The 17411-nt window shown below is 40.5% G+C and overlaps 1 protein-coding gene and 11 non-coding genes across 12 annotated transcripts in view; all 12 read left to right on the forward strand.

Moving 5' to 3' along the window:
• The window catches only part of LOC130222028 (NLR family CARD domain-containing protein 3-like), a 503712-nt gene that overhangs the window by 467271 nt on the left and 19030 nt on the right, over positions 1 to 17411 (forward strand).
• Positions 2254 to 2335, forward strand: trnas-aga (transfer RNA serine (anticodon AGA)). Its single transcript has one exon. It is a non-coding gene; the product is annotated as a tRNA-Ser (tRNA).
• Positions 2799 to 2879, forward strand: trnas-cga (transfer RNA serine (anticodon CGA)). The gene has a single exon. It is a non-coding gene; the product is annotated as a tRNA-Ser (tRNA).
• Positions 3129 to 3210, forward strand: trnas-aga (transfer RNA serine (anticodon AGA)). Its single transcript has one exon. It is a non-coding gene; the product is annotated as a tRNA-Ser (tRNA).
• On the forward strand, positions 3559 to 3640 carry trnas-cga (transfer RNA serine (anticodon CGA)). The gene has a single exon. It is a non-coding gene; the product is annotated as a tRNA-Ser (tRNA).
• Positions 3785 to 3856, forward strand: trnah-gug (transfer RNA histidin (anticodon GUG)). Its single transcript has one exon. It is a non-coding gene; the product is annotated as a tRNA-His (tRNA).
• Positions 3985 to 4066, forward strand: trnas-uga (transfer RNA serine (anticodon UGA)). Its single transcript has one exon. It is a non-coding gene; the product is annotated as a tRNA-Ser (tRNA).
• trnas-cga (transfer RNA serine (anticodon CGA)) lies at positions 4746 to 4827 on the forward strand. Its single transcript has one exon. It is a non-coding gene; the product is annotated as a tRNA-Ser (tRNA).
• trnah-gug (transfer RNA histidin (anticodon GUG)) lies at positions 4972 to 5043 on the forward strand. The gene has a single exon. It is a non-coding gene; the product is annotated as a tRNA-His (tRNA).
• On the forward strand, positions 5172 to 5253 carry trnas-cga (transfer RNA serine (anticodon CGA)). Its single transcript has one exon. It is a non-coding gene; the product is annotated as a tRNA-Ser (tRNA).
• Positions 5598 to 5679, forward strand: trnas-uga (transfer RNA serine (anticodon UGA)). The gene has a single exon. It is a non-coding gene; the product is annotated as a tRNA-Ser (tRNA).
• On the forward strand, positions 7695 to 7767 carry trnak-uuu (transfer RNA lysine (anticodon UUU)). The gene has a single exon. It is a non-coding gene; the product is annotated as a tRNA-Lys (tRNA).

Here is a 17411-nt window from a genome sequence, read left to right on the forward strand (position 1 = left end):
ACACACAATGGTTTCAGTTAAAAATCTGAGGTCATGGCTTACTTTTCGTCTGTGACTGAACTTGCTTTCATCAATGTGTACACATATGTTGATCCCACCAATTCGTTGTCCTTTTTTCTTCCTTAATCTCCTCATGCTTCTCACACATACACTTTGCAGTTTTGTGGACATCTCAGACAGAGTTGCACTACTATATGAGATTGCATCTAACATCATATCCACTTGTCACATATGGAGACCTTGTGAAAATCTGAATAATGCAATGTTGTATTACTGTAAAAACACAGAATGGAAAAAATGTCTGCAGAATACTAGAGGACGGGCTACTGGAGATCACAGAGAATATAAACTTGCCTGTGAATATACTTCATCCAACTGAAAAGGCTTGCATGGGAATGGGAAAATATAGACTTTGTCCTTAAACTTTTCCTAATTCGTCCACATGACTTCTTGCACTGCCTGCAAATGAGTAGTAAAGTTATTCATCAAAAATGTATTACCTTTGGCAATGCAAACAAATAAATAATTAAATAAATATACAAATGACAATAATCTCAGTCTCATTTATAGTCATTTTATTTTAACCCTCTACTGTCTGGTGTTAACATATGGCAACATGATGTTTATGTTCATTTCCCTGTCACTGTTTCTTTAAGACCAACATTATTTTTTGTTGTTGTTGGAAAGAGAAGACCGAAGTGTAGCCAATGATGTGCTTTGGTTAAGTCACGTGACATGCTGTGTTGTTCTGTAGCGTGATTTCTGACAGCCTGGCGTTTATTGTGAGGAGTTGCTGAATGCAAATGTAAACGTCAATAAAAACAAAGGATAAAATTATGTCAGATCCACAAATAAATCTGAATCATCACCTCCAGTACGTCATGATGACATATTCACAACTCAAATTCATTTTAATAAAATTATTTTTTTTCTAAATCTATCAAATGTCTGAGTTACCAAATTGCAGCACTGTGCAATAGTGGAACATGCAATATTGCAATGGGTTAGCTAGCTAGCAAAGTCAGCTGTAAACTTTTAAGTTGTAACAATAACAACATGAATGCTAGTAATATAATGTTGATTAGTCATGTGTTAATGGCATTTGCATTATGGATCAAATCTAGTTTTAATGGCAATACTACTTTTGAATAGATATGAATACAGGGAACAGTGTATTAGCGAACACCACCTTGTTCTATGGTAAGTGAAAGAAGAAAAGGACAGAACTGGCTCTTCCATGTATTTGTTACGTATGTCAGCAACTCCCTGGAGGCATATTACAGTTCACAGTAAGTATAAAACAGTCCAGTGGCCTAATGGATTAGGCACCAGCCTTCGAAGCTGGGGATTGTGGGTTTAAAGTACCAACTGGGTTGTCTTTGATGCAGTTCCTTTTAAGTTGACTGTGCAAGACAATCCAGTGTTACCTTTAAAAAGCTAGGTTCATACCCTTTGGTCAAAAAGACATGACAATGGAAAACTCCTCAGAGAAGCTGTTTTGTCATTAGGTGTACACATCAGATCGTCTGAATGCAATATGGCATAGGGATCCTAAAGTACTGTTTTTCTGAGTTACAAGAACTTCCTGAGCCATACATCAGATATGACAAAGATTAGTCTTGACCCAGTGGCCTAATGGATAAGGCATCAGCCTTCGAAGCTGGGGATTGTGGGTTCAAGTCCCAACTGGGTTGTCTATGTTGGGTTATATTTAAGTTGTGTGAAACAGTTCGGACTGGTTTTCTCAAAACTTAGGCGTGATGATCTGAGGACAATAGTTAGTTTCGAATTCTCAGACTTGCTGCACACTTCAAATAAGATTGATCCAATCTTGCTTGAATCTCACTGTCACGTTACAAACCTACATGGTTCCGCTAAGCTTTGGTAATGGAGATCTTGACTTCAAGTACCCCGTGGCTTTCAACTAATGCTTTCAAGCAATGCTTGTGCCGCTTTTTACAACCTCAGGCCATTTATGCCTGTCAGTTTGTCAGAGACCTCGTTGTTCTTTTCATATCACTTGGTGGCTGTCTATTGTGGTGTGGCCTGCGAGAGCATGTTGCTCTGAATTCAGATCATCAGCTTGTGTGGAAAGAGTGCCCATGAAGTTAGCTGAGTGTGTTAGAGAGTTATGCTGTCCCTACTTCCCAGAGATTGTACGGAAAAGTTGCACAATAGCTAGTGCACCTTACTCTACCCCTGTTGACCCTGTGCTTGGTTGCCACCTCAGCAGGAGAGAGAAAGCAGACGTCTGTAGTCGTGGCCGAGTGGTTAAGGCGATGGACTAGAAATCCATTGGGGTTTCCCCGCGCAGGTTCGAATCCTGCCGGCTACGGTGTTTTGCACGTCCACTTATGTTGTTGTTCTCTTTTCTTTCAAGCCTCCTATACGTAATTGCAATCCTCCTCTGCATCTCACAAACAAGCCCCTGGCACTTAGTGACCAGGTAGCTGTGGGTGAGTGACAGTGGTTTGCCGCGACCGTACAGTGATCCGTACTCTGTGTTGTGGCCAGAGAAATCCCAGTTTGAATCCCGGTCACAAACCAGTGTCCCTTAGTGTCCAGGTAGCTGCAGAGCTTATCGGTGAGCGAGCGGTGTGCCGTGATCGTATAGTGGTCAGAACTCTGCGTAGTGGCCGCAGCAACCCCGGTTCGAATCTGGGTCACGGCAGCGTATTCCTGTTAACTGCGAGCAATGCTTGTGCCGCTTTTACAACCTCAGGCCATTTATGCCCCAACTGTGCTGCGTTCAATGTTGCCCAAATTCAGCAGAAAAAGTCAACGGGCTGCCACCATGCGTAGTCGTGGCCGAGAGGTTAGGCGATGGACTCGAAATCCATTGGGGTCTCCCCGCGCAGGTTCGAACCCTGCCGACTACGGAATAGCCAGCTGCTTTTGCTTTTTCTCTCTGTGAGAGGAACTGTGGCTTTTGCTCTGAATTCAGATCATCAGCTTGTGTGGAAAGAGTGCCCATGAAGTTAGCTGAGTGTGTTAGATTAGAGAGCTATGCTGTCCCTGCTTCCCAGAGATTGTACGGAAAAGTTGTACAAGAGCTAGTGCACCTTCCTCTACCCCTGTTGACCCTGTGCTTGGCTGCCACCTCAGTAGGAGAGAGAAAGCAGATGTCTGCAGTCGTGGCCGAGTGGTTAAGGCGATGGACTAGAAATCCATTGGGGTTTCCCCGCGCAGGTTCGAATCCTGCCGACTACGTTGTTTTGCACGTCCACTTATGTTGTTGTTCTCTTTTCTTTCAAGCCTCCTATACGTAATTGCAATCCTCCTCTGCAACTCACAAACAAGCCCCTGTCACTTAGAGACCAGGCAGCTGTGGGTGAGCGACAGTGGTTTGCCGCGACTGTACAGTGATCCGTACTCTGTGTTGTGGCCAGAGAAATCCCAGTTTGAATCCCGGTCACAGCAGCACGTACCTATTAACGGAAAGCCATGCTGGGCTGAGTTTTCGTCACCTCAGGCCATGGCTGGATTTCTCACCCCAACCTCTGCTGTATCTACTGTTGCCCACATCCGGCCAACAGAGCAGACAAGTCAAGGCCAGGTGTAGTTGTGGCCGAGAGGTTAAGGCGATGGACTCGAAATCCATTGGGGTCTCCCCGCGCAGGTTCGAACCCTGCCGACTACGTCGGTTGGTATTTCCACAAAGTCCATTTGCTTATTTTGCTCATTGCCCCCTAACGGAAATGCTGTCCTCCTCTGAATCTCGCAAACAAACCAGTGTCCCTTAGTGTCCAGGTAGCTGCAGAGCTTATCGGTGAGCAAGCGGTGTGCCGTGGTCGTATAGTGGTCAGTACTCTGCGTTGTGGCCGCAGCAACCCTGGTTCGAATCCGGGTCACGGCAGCGTGTTCCTGTTAACTGCGAGCAATGCTTGTGCCGCTTTTTACAACCTCAGGCCATTTATGCCCCAACTGTGCTGCGTTCACTGTTGCCCAAATTCAGCAGAAAAAGTCAACGGGCTGCCACCATGCGTAGTCGTGGCCGAGAGGTTAAGGCGATGGACTTGAAATCCATTGGGGTCTCCCCGCGCAGGTTCGAACCCTGCCGACTACGGAATAGCCAGCTGCTTTTGCTTTTTCTCTCTGTGAGAGGAACTGTGGCTTTTGCTCTGAATTCAGATCATCAGCTTGTGTGGAAAGAGTGCCCATGAAGTTAGCTGAGTGTGTTAGATTAGAGAGCTATGCTGTCCCTGCTTCTCAGAGATTGTACGGAAAAGTTGTACAAGAGCTAGTGCACCTTCCTCTACCCCTGTTGACCCTGTGCTTGGTTGCCACCTCAGTAGGAGAGAGAAAGCAGATGTCTGTAGTCATGGCCGAGTGGTTAAGGCGATGGACTAGAAATCCATTGGGGTTTCCCCGCGCAAGTTCGAATCCTGCTGACTTCGTTGTTTTGCACGTCCACTTATGTTGTTGTTCTCTTTTCTTTCAAGCCTCCTATACGTAATTGCAATCCTCCTCTGCAACTCACAAACAAGCCCCTGTCACTTAGAGACCAGGCAGCTGTGGGTGAGCGACAGTGGTTTGCCGCGACTGTACAGTGATCAGTACTCTGTGTTGTGGCCAGAGAAATCCCAGTTTGAATCCTGGTCACAGCAGCACGTACCTAATAACGGCAATCCATGCTGGGCTGAGTTTTCGTCACCTCAGGCCATGGCTGGATTTCTCACCCCAACCTCTGCTGTATCTAGTGTTGCCCACATCTGGCCAACAGAGCAGACAAGTCAAGGCCAGGTGTAGTTGTGGCCGAGAGGTTAAGGCGATGGACTCGAAATCTATTGGGGTCTCCCCGCGCAGGTTCGAACCCTGCCGACTATGTCGGTTGGTATTTCCACAAAGTCCGCTTGCTTATTTTGCTCATTGCCCCCTAACGGAAATGCCGTCCTCCTCTGAATCTCGCAAACAAACCAGTGTCCCTTAGTGTCCAGGTAGCTGCAGAGCTTATCGGTGAGCGAGCGGTGTGCCGTGATCGTATAGTGGTCAGTACTCTGCGTTGTGGCCGCAGCAACCCCGGTTCGAATCCGGGTCACGGCAGCGTGTTCCTGTTAACTGCGAGCCATGCTTGTGCCGCTTTTTACAACCTCAGGCCATTTATGCCCCAACTGTGCTGCGTTCACTGTTGCCCAAATTCAGCAAAAAAAGTCAACAGGCTGCCACCATGCGTAGTTGTGGCCGAGAGGTTAAGGCGATGGACTCGAAATCCATTGGGGTCTCCCCGCGCAGGTTCGAACCCTGCCGACTATGTCGGTTGGTATTTCCACAAAGTCCACTTGCTTATTTTGCTCATTCCCCGCTAACGGAAATGCTGTCCTCCTCTGAATCTCGCAAACAAAACAGTGTCCCTTAGTGTCCAGGTAGCTGCAGAGCTTATCAGTGAGCAAGCGGTGTGCCGTGATCGTATAGTGGTCAGCACTCTGCGTTGTGGCCGCAGCAACCCTGGTTCGAATCTGGGTCACGGCAGCGTGTTCCTGTTAACTGCAAGCAATGCTTGTGCCGCTTTTTACAACATCAGGCCATTTATGCCCCAACTGTGCTGCGTTCAATGTTGCCCAAATTCAGCAGAAAAAGTCAACGGGCTGTCACCATGCGTAGTCGTGGCCGAGAGGTTAAGGCGATGGACTTGAAATCCATTGGGGTCTCCCCGCGCAGGTTCGAACCCTGCCGACTACGGAACAGCCAGCTGCTTTTGCTTTTTCTCTCTGTGAGAGGAACTGTGGCTTTTGCGTTGTTTGGTTGCGGGCCTGCGTGTTTAATCCCATATTAAATAATTCAAGTCCAGCGACTAGTCGCAATTTAGCTTTTTTTGTAGTCCCTACACTCTGATGTTGCCTAGAGAAACGTTCAATAAATCGACAGCAACATCTTGTACGGCTCATCAAGATTGGGATTTGATAGTTTTTTTTCCAAGTCACCCAGTCCTTTTTGGCTGTCCCTTTGTGGCACATTTTCCCCACTCCATCTGCTTCTGGAGAGTTGCTTTATGCACAGCTCTTTTCAAGACTGATGCTAGCACAGTTCCAAAAGGCCCAGGCGAAATGTGCTTTTGGCCATGCTTTTGGACCATGGCTTTGGTAACACCTAATGACTTCAATGTCTTTCACGGTGCAGCTCAGCAGTGGCATGGCACAGCTCTGAAACGCCGTTTCCTGGAGGACGACTGCATCTGTTTTTTTTAAGAGGACGCAGGTCTGTGCTGTGATGAGAAAGTGTTGTCAGCCGGTAAGGATATAACTGCCTGAATGTAGATTATACTGGTTTTTAACAAGTTTTGATAAAGACGGCTGAGACTACACTTAGCCTCGGATAAGAAACAGATTATACTTTAAGTGTGTGTGTTCTATTTGATTGTGGATCCGTTTCACAGATCTGGAGTCAGCTCTAAACAGTCTAGTGGATGTCTGACGTTTATGCTTGAGATACTGTTCAGAATTGTACGCACGCACCCCACGTGGAAATTTTCCTAGTCTATCTGTGTTTTATCCAATCAGGTTAGAACACCTATATGCGTGACGCAGTTAATGACCTTATGTGAGAGTAAAATTGTTATTGATTTGTGATTGTAAACAGAGCGCCCTAGGAACTCATGGTGAGTGTTGAAGCTGGCTTCTGCTGATGTAACTGCAAACTATTTTCAGTAAACTTTATTTATTTATTTATTTAAATCTCTGACTCTGGCTCTTCTTTGTCTGACAGACTGGTCATTCTTTGGGTTAAACTGCATACCATCCCTACAAGCGACATCTATTGCTGGTGAGCTCTTGCTTGCTCTACATGTCATCGGGCAGCACGACCAATGCGCCAGGCAAGAGCACAATGGAAAGGTCAAGCTTCGTAGTCGTGGCTGAGTGGTAAAGGCGATGGACTAGAAATCCATTGGGGTCTCCCCACGCAAGTTCGAATCCTGCCGACTATGTCCAGGCTGCGCGCAGGATTTAGTTTGCGACTTTCCTTGATTGTTTGCAACCCCAGTGTTTCTTCGCAAAAGGGATGTGCTGGTAGGGAAAAGCAACAAAAATTAAACCACAGCGCGCGACTACTGACTGCCCTGGGGGCCCTCCATTTTCAAAGACGTATGACAGAGAGCGAGGCTGCAGTGGCTGTCCCGTAGCTCGCCGTGATTGTATAGTGGTTCGTACTCTGCGTTGTGGCCGCAGCAACCCCGGTTCAAATCCGGGTCATGGCAGGCTTTTCAAGGTGGCATTGGCGTTGCACTCTGTGATGCCACCCGTAATCTCCTGCCTCCTTTTAGTGCAGGCTGTGCTAATGGCACGTCCTGAATGTTTACGTTTCCTAAAGTGTAGAAGACTTGGAATTCGAAATGAGCAACGGGACCTTTGATGCCAGCATGCTGTGTAGGTAAGCATTGATCAAGTCACGCTTCTAAGGCATGGAAGGAATCGTTTCAATGGTTAAGTCTCCATTTATTGCCACAACAACAGAAAGACCTTCTGCAGTTGTCATTGATCTTTTTAATGTCTCCGACATGAAGTCCAAACTACTGTGTTTTACTGACGTCTACACCTACAACAACCATAAACCCAACCTCACAGTAACCTGTTGTGTTTTAGCAACATCTACACCAACCACAAGTCCAAACCCCACCTCACGGTAAACTTTTATGTACCGTAAAGGTCTGCGCCGACCACAACCCTAAACCTTGCCTACTTGCAAGGCACTGCCATGAAGCCCGGGTAGCTCAGTCGGTAGAGCATCAGACTTTTAATCTGAGGGACCAGGGTTCAAGTCCCTGCTTGGGCGTGTAAGGCTCTTCTTGTGGAGCCACAGCTTTTGCCAGTGAGCTATTGCTTGCTGAAAGTTTCATCTGGATGCACAACACGTGTACTAGGCATGAGGACATGGAGAGCACAGGCAGTCTTGTAGTTGCGCCCGAGTGGTTAAGGTGGTGCATTAGAAATCCATTGGGGTCTTCTCGCGCTGGTTCGAGTCCTGCAGACCACGTGCTCGTCCTCTTCCTTTTTAAACTTGCAACAGTCATCAAATGTTTGCAATTCCAGCGTTACTTGGGAAAAGCGTCATGCTGGTAGCAGGAGAAAAACAACAGCGTGTACTCACTGAACCGAAAGGGGCAAATCAGAGGGAGAAACATGCCACACAGGGGCCACAACGGCTGTCCGGTAACTCGCCGTGAACGGATTGTGGTTAGTACTCTGCATTGTGGCCGCAGCAACCCCGCTTCGAATCAGGGTCACGGCAGGATTCCTTAAGGTGACATTGGCATCACACCTGCCTCTTGCCACCTGTTTTGTACAGCCCACTTTTCAGTGCACGCTGCTACTCTGACACGTCACAAGCGCTTAAATCAAAGCTAATCCCCCAGTGATCCCGGATAACTCAGTCGGTAGAGCGTCAGACTTTTCATCTGACGTTTCTGGGTTCAAGTCCCTGTTTGGGCGTGTAAGCCAACCTTTGTAGAGCGTGGAGGATTCGGATTTCTACCTTCCTATCCATCTCAGCATGAATCAACGTTTATCCTTTTCCTCACCATCTTGTTTCTCATTTTTTTCATATAATCATTTGATTATTTGAATGAGTAATTAACTTTGAATTGATTTTAATTAATGAATAAGTTAACACATTGCTTAATATAAGAACGTTCAGTGCGTTTGCCTGTCTCTTTATAACTTTTTCAGGAGCCACCAAACTAGGTCAGAGGTCACGGAGACCTTGAGTGGAGCTGAGGGCTGAGGACCGGAAGCAACTGTCACCCTTGTTATTTCTAAGAGTTAATACTATCTAAAATGTCTTAAGGGATTTTGCTGTTTTTACGGTTAATTCTTTTAAGGTGATTCTACTTTTTATTCAAGATAGACTTTGTGTAGTAAGGATATAACAGCCTGAATGTAGATTATACCGGTTTTTAACCAGTTTTGATAAAGACGGCTGAGACTGCACTCAGCCTCGGATAAGAAACAGATTATATTTAAGTGTGTGTGTTCTATTTGATTGTGGATCCGTTTCACAGGTCTGGAGTCAGCTCTAAACAGTCTAGTGTATGTCTGACGTTTATGCTTGGGATACTGTTCAGAATTGTACGCACGCACCCCACGTGGAAATTCCAACTGGAATTCTCAATGTAATCCTATAAAGAAATCCTATTGGAATCCTTTAGGAAAGGTTCCAAAATATGTTAGAAATTCCAATAGGATTTCTGTATAGGATTCCATTTAGAATTCCAATTTGTTTTTGGAACCTTAAAACCTAAAGGAATCCATCAGATTGTCTAATACGACTTATATGACAAGTATATGGGATTTTAATGGAATTTTAATGGAATCCTAAATGTACACTTTCTTTTGTATCTGTGACTGTCTTATGAAAAGTCACCTTGACACCTTAATTTTTGTGCAACCTATATTAGAGAACAGCATTAGTGCACAAACCTCTGAAAATATTGATTTAAAAAGGGCAACAAAATTATGTCCTGTTGTTTCAACATTGTTCAATTGAATTCAGTTTTCATTATATGAGCAGATAAAAAATATTCACACACAAAGTTCTAAAAAAATTACACAAAATTGTGGTGTCTTTTTGTCATTTTGCACTTAATCAGCGCATTTTTGGGAGATGGGCTTCCTTATTTGGCTGGCTTCAACATTCTATTAATTTTTGATGTAAACTGTCAGAGATAAGAAAAAGAAACATATTTAGACCCAAACCACATCTGAGAGCAAAAGACCCCCCCACCCCCTCCAGCCACAGCACTCAGCAGTACCCAAACCAGCCACAGGTTGTTTAAAAATGTTAACTTTATATTTGATTTAAGAGATGACTATAAACTGTTTTACAAAACTAAAAACTCATAAAGCAAAAATTAAACTTGACTCCATATAACACACTGATTTAGATTTATAAATGTATAAATGTCTGAGAATAATTAATACTTAATTAATACCATTATGTTTATGCAGACTTATTTTATTTTAAATTTCTCATTTATTTTTATTTTTATCTGCCAAGTGACTAATACTTGACAAATTTAATTTAATGCTAAATCTCAAGCCCTTACATAATTTTTAAAGTAAATAGCAAAGTCCTGAGTGTAATTATATAATTATATTTGTATATTTTTGTTTTTAATATCTTAAAATATGACAATATTTCCAAAATATATTTTTAGGGAAAAAAAACTTACCGATGATGTCAGAGACTTATTTGGAGTCCAGTCGTGGCTTAGCTGCTTTGTCTCTGAAGGCATTTGAACATTTGCCAGTGCAGCAGTGTGTACCAAGGGTGTTCCTTCCAAACACGGCTACTAAGAGATCTTTTGTGGCCATTTTGGGGTCAGTCCAATTCACATGGGCAAACTGTTCACCTGTGATTAAAGTACTGGGGCCAATTCTCACCTAAAAATAGTGATCAAAAAATGAACAAGAAAATTGTTTAAACATTATTAGAGCTGCTTCAATAGTAAAAGGTGAACCAACAAAAATTAATAGGCACTATGTTATACACAATCTTTATGTAAGGTATAAATCACATACAGGCAGTTGTTATCGCAGAATAATGCCCAACAGACTTGTGATGCACTGTTTTATAAGACTGATCGGCTTCATTCTGCGAAAACAACCACCTGGAGTTACTTTATCCCATTTTATCTAATTCTACGATCAAGAACAACAAAAATGTATAACCATTATAATGAAAAAAATATGGAATTTCTGTTTATTGCATGAAATAATAAATTCCATGGTCTGTTGAAATTATTGATTCTGATTGGCTGGAATGTGTCCAATATAAGAAATTAATATAATATTTCATTCATTCATTTTATTTTCGGTTTAGTCCCTTTTTACACAGCGGATGCCCTTCTAGCTGCAACCTATCATTTTTTTAGCTTACCCAATTCACCTATACCACGTTTTTGGACTTGTTGGGGAAACCGGAGGACCAAGAGGAAACCCATGTGAACACGCAAACTCCACACAGAAATGCCAACTGACCCAGTCGAGGCTCGAACCAGCGACTTTTTTACTGTGAAGTGATAGCACTACCTACTGCGCCACCGCGTTGCCCTAATTTGTTATGTATTATATTATTTATATATTATATTATATGGATTGAATGCACAGGTAATTCCAGTCAGTTTTGATCAAAGTTCAAAATAAATGCACTTCCCTCAAACATCAGAAGTAACCATAGTGACTCAGTGACTGAAAAGTTCCCTTGTAACCAATAACTTCTCCAGTATTTTTTACTTCTATAAAAGTATGATCATATGCTCTTTTTTTTTGTATTCAGCTGAAAAAAAGAAGCTCATTAAGGGTTGAAATTAATAGAGGGTGAGAAAATGTGAGCAAATTTTCATTTTTTAGGTTAACCATCCCTTTAACTTTGTTTTTGTCTCTCAATGCAATTTTGATTGATGTGTGAGCAGAATTCTTTTTTATAAAGTTTTAAAAATAGCTTGCTTTAAAAATATAACCTTATCTTATGGTCCTTATTTCCCACCCCTAATTTGATTATATTTATATATTGTTTAAATGATGGGAATTCAGGTTTTCTATAAAGTTTTCCATGTATATCAGTCTCACAAAATCATGTTGTAACACTGAATCAATATAAGATACAACTTTTGAACAAATCTTGCAGCCCTAGTGAAAAGGCATTCTGATCGTTACTGCAAGACACTACCTTCCTTTATGCAATTGTCATTACTCTCTTCAGCATCATGAGACTGTGAGCAGGAACTTCTTGCTTGTACCACCAGGGACGACTCTGGAGGCAAATCTTAAGAGGCCCCAGGGAGAGTAGTCAGCGATGTGTGGTCTGATACAAATATTAATGGGGTACATCCAAGAACAAAATAATTTTTAGCATTTGAATCACTTATTCAAATGAAATATTTCACACAACTTACCTTTTTTCAAAAGTGTTACGGTTTCCAAAAGTATACCCTTGATTTCTCTTAATTCTGCCAATATTTCCTCATTTAATTTCATGCCAATTCTTGTCTGTGTTGTTTTCGAAAAGGATTCCTAGAATTGTAAAACAGATTTTAAGCAGTTCATAAAGAGGTAGTTAACACAACTGCAGAAAAATAAAAACATGCTAAAAACAAATATGATTGTCAAACTAACATTTATTTCAATATCTGTTTTGTTAGATTATGTATGTATACAAATGAATTGTTCATAAGGACATTATTATGGCCCATTTCCACTAAGTGGTATGGTATGGTTCGGTTTGGTATGCTTTTATGGCCGTTTCCACTGTCAAAAGGCATAGCGAACTTAACCGTACCGTACCACTTTTTCGGCACCCTTTCGAAAGGGTACCAAACATGAGAAAGGGTACCAAAAGGCGGAGCTAGACATGCTATTGGTTTACAGAGATATGTCATTCGCTCACGCAACAAGCCAGAATGGAAACAAAAAACCCGCCATGTTTAAAATACACACACAGCCGAGAGATTACAGCAGAATAATACATATAATAACGAGCCATGGTCGACCCAGGCTCAAACAAACCTTGTCTTCGTCTGGATGAACAGCCACAAAGCCAAAAAGAGCAGATTTACCCTGTGCGCCGTATTTTTTCACGAGCCGTGATATATTTTGCCCGTAACAGCACACAAAGGCCTCTTCACCTTTGTGTAATACTCCGCCAACATACAAGCAGAGGACGCTCTACAGTTAAAGAAATATTCCTGCTGTTGGACAACATAATGTACTTTTGGGGCTTTTTTAGTTGAGAATGTAGTTGTTTAGATTGCAACTATGCAGTTTATTTATAAGGATAGTGCCTATTTCAAAATATTTATAATTTCTGAGAGACAGCATGTCGGTGTCAATTAATCAAAGACGGTTGACGTTGTCTATCTATAAGATGGCGCCAGGATCGCATAATAAGCCCTTGCTTAGAAGATTAAAACGTAGTGTTTTCTAACTACGGCTAATCAAATCATTATTAAACTACTAAGTTATACTCTAAGTCGATCTCTGTCTTTTGTATAGATTGCAACTATGCAGTTTATTTATAAGGACAGTGCCTATTTTAATACAGTTGCTTTCCTATCCTGGTTCTCAACAGTGTTATTCAGAGACCTCACTCCCAAACACACCCTCCTTATCGCAAACACAACAGGAGTCTGATAGTGATTGCGCTGCTTTTTTCGGGGATAATTCTTGTGAGATCTCAATTGCAAAAGAGAAATACTGTAGACTGTAATAGACTGTAAAGAGATATCTCTGTAGACGGAGGGCATTTCATGTCAAGTTCAGCCTTATAATCTTAAAATGTCAGCAAAATCAGCCGTTTTGTCATCACTTTACACATTACGCTTGAGAATCATTCAAACACTAGCTGTAAAGGGACGTTGGTGAATTAGTAATGGCTTCTGCTGTTTTGACGTTAGCAGACCTTAACCTTAACTACAGTGAGTAACCGTAATCATTCAAATTCCTTTATAAATGCAGACACATTATTTGAACTTTCTTTAGAGGTTATTCCAAATCTGGGACTTACTTCTCGTGTCTTAAATGTAATAACTGTTTCTTCAGTATTAAAGTGTAGGATTACGGTTCACTGCTGGAACCCTGCTGCCAGTAATTTACCATTAATTTACAAGATACATTTTTTACAGTGTAATCTTATACAGTATATGGACTCTATGGCTTCTTTCCAATGTACTGCCAAACCGAAAGCTTGGCTTGTTGTCATTAGTTGGCTTGGTTCTTTGCCGAGGAAAGAAGACACGACACAGTTAGTGAAGCGAGTCAGAGCTCAGATTGTGTTCCTGCTGCACAAGAGCGTCTGTACTTCTGCATGTAAGTTTAATACTAAAAGAATTATGCTTATTTGTGGACATGATGAAGTGATTTTGTGTTTAAGCCTGATTTTAATGTCAGCTGTTGTACTGAAATTTGACTCCTCATAAATGTGCGTCATACAGTTTAAGTTGAACACAGTTTAGCTCACAGCAGTTTATCATAAAACTTTAAAGCTATCACCATTTTTTTCACACTTTACAGCAAGAATAAACACATAACCGTTGTCTGATATATAAGGAACACCTAAATGTTTTCAAAAGGGGTCAAAACACCAACTGGAAAACATTTAGGTGTTGCTCAACTATGTCTAACTGCATGACATGCACGCACGAGAAGAGAAGAGGAGTCAGATTTCAGTACAACAGCTGTCAGCCTCAAACACTTTTTTAACCCTCAGCTGTCTTTAAATATATCTAGCAATAACTTACTAAATAAATAAATAATTGTCTAAACCTGAATTTATATAATATGCATATATCAAATTTGAAACAGGGTCAGCGGCTGATCGTTTTCTCAAAGCTCTGCTGATGTTTGCATTTGTGTTTTAGCTGCAGTATGGCAGAGGAGCGACTTAAGGACTGTCTCTCAGAGAAACACAGGTATCAACTGTTTTTACACCATTATTTCAACACCTTCTCTGAAAAACAAAGACCAACAACAATGCACTTATTTGTGTTGCTATTGCCTGATCAAATGATGGACAAAGCTTCAGTTTACAGCTTCAGGAAATGTGTTCAGATCATTCTAGGTGACAGACAGCTTGATCTGGTGTCATATTTATCAGAGCTGAATATGTGTAATGTGTGCTGTTTAAAGTCCTGTACAACATCAGCATTGAAGCTGACCTCAGAACAGTTTCAGCTTGTGCTTATAGAGGAGATCAAATGAAGATCGACTAGAACTTCATTTAATACAAAGATGCATGTGAAACTTGCAGTGTATAGTTCAGTAAAGGGAATCTTAAAATATTTTTTGTCTCTCAGACTTAAACATTATATTAAATTCAATAGATACAAATAATGTTGTGTATTTTAAATCTCCTCATCTGGTTTCTGTGGTGAGATTTGAACTCACCAGGTCACATAACAAGGTTTTAGTCAAAAGTTTTTTTTTTTTTTTTTTTTCTGTGAAGCTGAGATTGTTAAGAATAAGAAAACACCGCATCCCTCATCTGTTTACCCATGATTCCTGTGTAGCAGACCTGATCAGACAGACCTTCAGCAAACAATTAATTTGTGCTGAATTAAACTGAACAAACTCATATTTTGCTGATAAAACTCTTTTTTAACACTATAATAACGGCACACTATAAAATGACTATATGAGTGTATTAAATAAATTATGTTTTTCCTAATAAAGGGACATGAGAAAAACTTTAAAAGCAAAGTAACTTCATTTATTTGAATACAATAAGTACAGTAGGTTTTATTTTACTGTAACAACAACTGTCTCTTTAAATAGTATTTAATAAATATTTACAAAACAAAAATAGTCCTCACTTTAGATTAGGTTACAAAACTGGATGAAGTTGAGTTAATAGAGCATTTAATAACATACAAAATAACCATTACTACATGCCTGAATAATAAGATATATAAATATTAAATGTATATTAATGCTGAGTCAATGCTTAACAAATGATTAATTCTCTATTTGCTAATGTTTAACAAATTACTGATAGTGTGCAGTTATTGTAGAGTTGCAAACTGTAGGGAAAGACTGAAGTTTCTCCTGCAGTTTATTCCTCTGGTGTGTTTGTCTCTTCAGTATGAGATCATGTGTGTCCAGCTCTGTGTCTCTGAAGAGTGACTGGTCAAAAGCTGATCCACCATTCTTCAGTGAGGAATCACCATCATCTGCCAAAAGGTGTTTTGTGTTTTACATTGTTGCTCACACATGAACTGTTAGCAAATATTATAATAATCATCGAGAGATATTGTTTTTAAAAAATTCATATTTGTATACACTTTTTATTAAATGCTGACACATTATTTAAAGATTGAATGATCAGTAATTAAACAAATGCCAATAAGAAATAGCATAAATATAATAAAACAGTACTTTAAAGGCACAATGTGTATGATTTTTCCAGACACCATTTCAACAATTGTTATATATGTTGCTGACTTATATACTTGCATTATCCCAGATGTTTGTAAGAATGTTCAAATTAAGTTTTAACTTAAATGTTGTGTTTTTCACAAGCGATGTTTCCATCCACATATTTTCATGCACATTTTGGAATATTGCATGTTTAATGGTAACATCAAGATGTGAATACATTTTGTAAGTGTACATAAAAAATGTATGCGCACAACTGGTTTTACTTTTTATCCGATAAGAAGTTGCTTAAGTAATGTGTTTTATGTAATATTTTGAATCATCCAAATTGGGGTGGGCAAAAATATCATGTTTTTTTCAGGAAAATCAGGATTTATAATTTTATCACAATTCTTTCATGTGTTGTTTTTCTTTTTCACAGTGGGTGTATTTGGCAGGAGCATTTAAGAAATTGAATGAACAAACATAAAAAAGAAATGTTTTGTTGTTTTAAAAATAAAATACTGGCATAAAAATACTGGTGTTTGCTTGCAGATATTTAAGAAAGATGCCAAGTGAACATAAATCTTTATCAAAACCAATTATGAAAACGATGCTGAAGTCAGGTATTCTGCTTTGAAAATGGGCTTTCCATGACAAAATGTCTGTCTTTGTTTTGGTGTCTGTAACTCCACCCAATGCCAGTTATATTTCAGCACCCTAGTGGCCTGTTTCAGAAAGGAGGTTAAGTGAAAACTCAGAGTATTTTAACCCCGAAATGAGAGAAACTCTGGGTTTTCTGTTTCAAATGGCAGGTTTGTTAAACTGGAGAAAGCAGGGTAAGTCAAGCCTATTTCTGAAAGAGAGGTAATTTTAACTCAGTCAGTTACTGTGGTCACTTACTCTGTGAACCTAACCTGGTCAATAGCAGGTTTTATTCTCTAAACTCGGAGTTTCTGTTGGTCTCCTCCCTTTTTTAAAGACAAAGCGGTTTTTCTAGCCTTATCTTTACATTTCCACCCACCTATTTTAATGCTCATTTTGGATATGCGCATAAAAACTATTGATGGAAACGACATGATGCACATAACTTTTGAAAATACACATAAAAAGCTGTAACTGAGTAGGATAAACTTTTATTAAATAGAAAAGATGCGCATAAACTACTATGTAAACACTTTTACTAAACAAATTACAGTATGTGCATTAAAAAAGGTTTGTTTTAAGAGATGAAATGATGATGAAAATATGTGTGAATGAACAAATCAGCAGGCTGAGCACACTGTAAAACATCTGAAATGTTGTTTTGGTCATTCTTTCTAAAACGCCTTAACCGTTTCAGTATTAGTGTTATTATATTATTAATGACCACGTATTATTCTCCACGTCTCATGTCTTCAAACACCACCATGCGTTCATTGTATGTCAGCATTGTCTTCTGAGGCGCAAGAACATTTATTAAATAAAGAAAAGATTGACAACGTCTTCCGCAGTAAATTCTGTTTTTACAGTTGATATTTGGCGCCCGTTTAATCAGGAAGTCTTGATTTTGTTCTCTTTGACTCGTTGGAT

Source organism: Danio aesculapii, chromosome 4 (genome assembly GCF_903798145.1).
Source record: "Danio aesculapii chromosome 4, fDanAes4.1, whole genome shotgun sequence".
Classification (NCBI taxonomy): domain Eukaryota; kingdom Metazoa; phylum Chordata; class Actinopteri; order Cypriniformes; family Danionidae; genus Danio; species Danio aesculapii.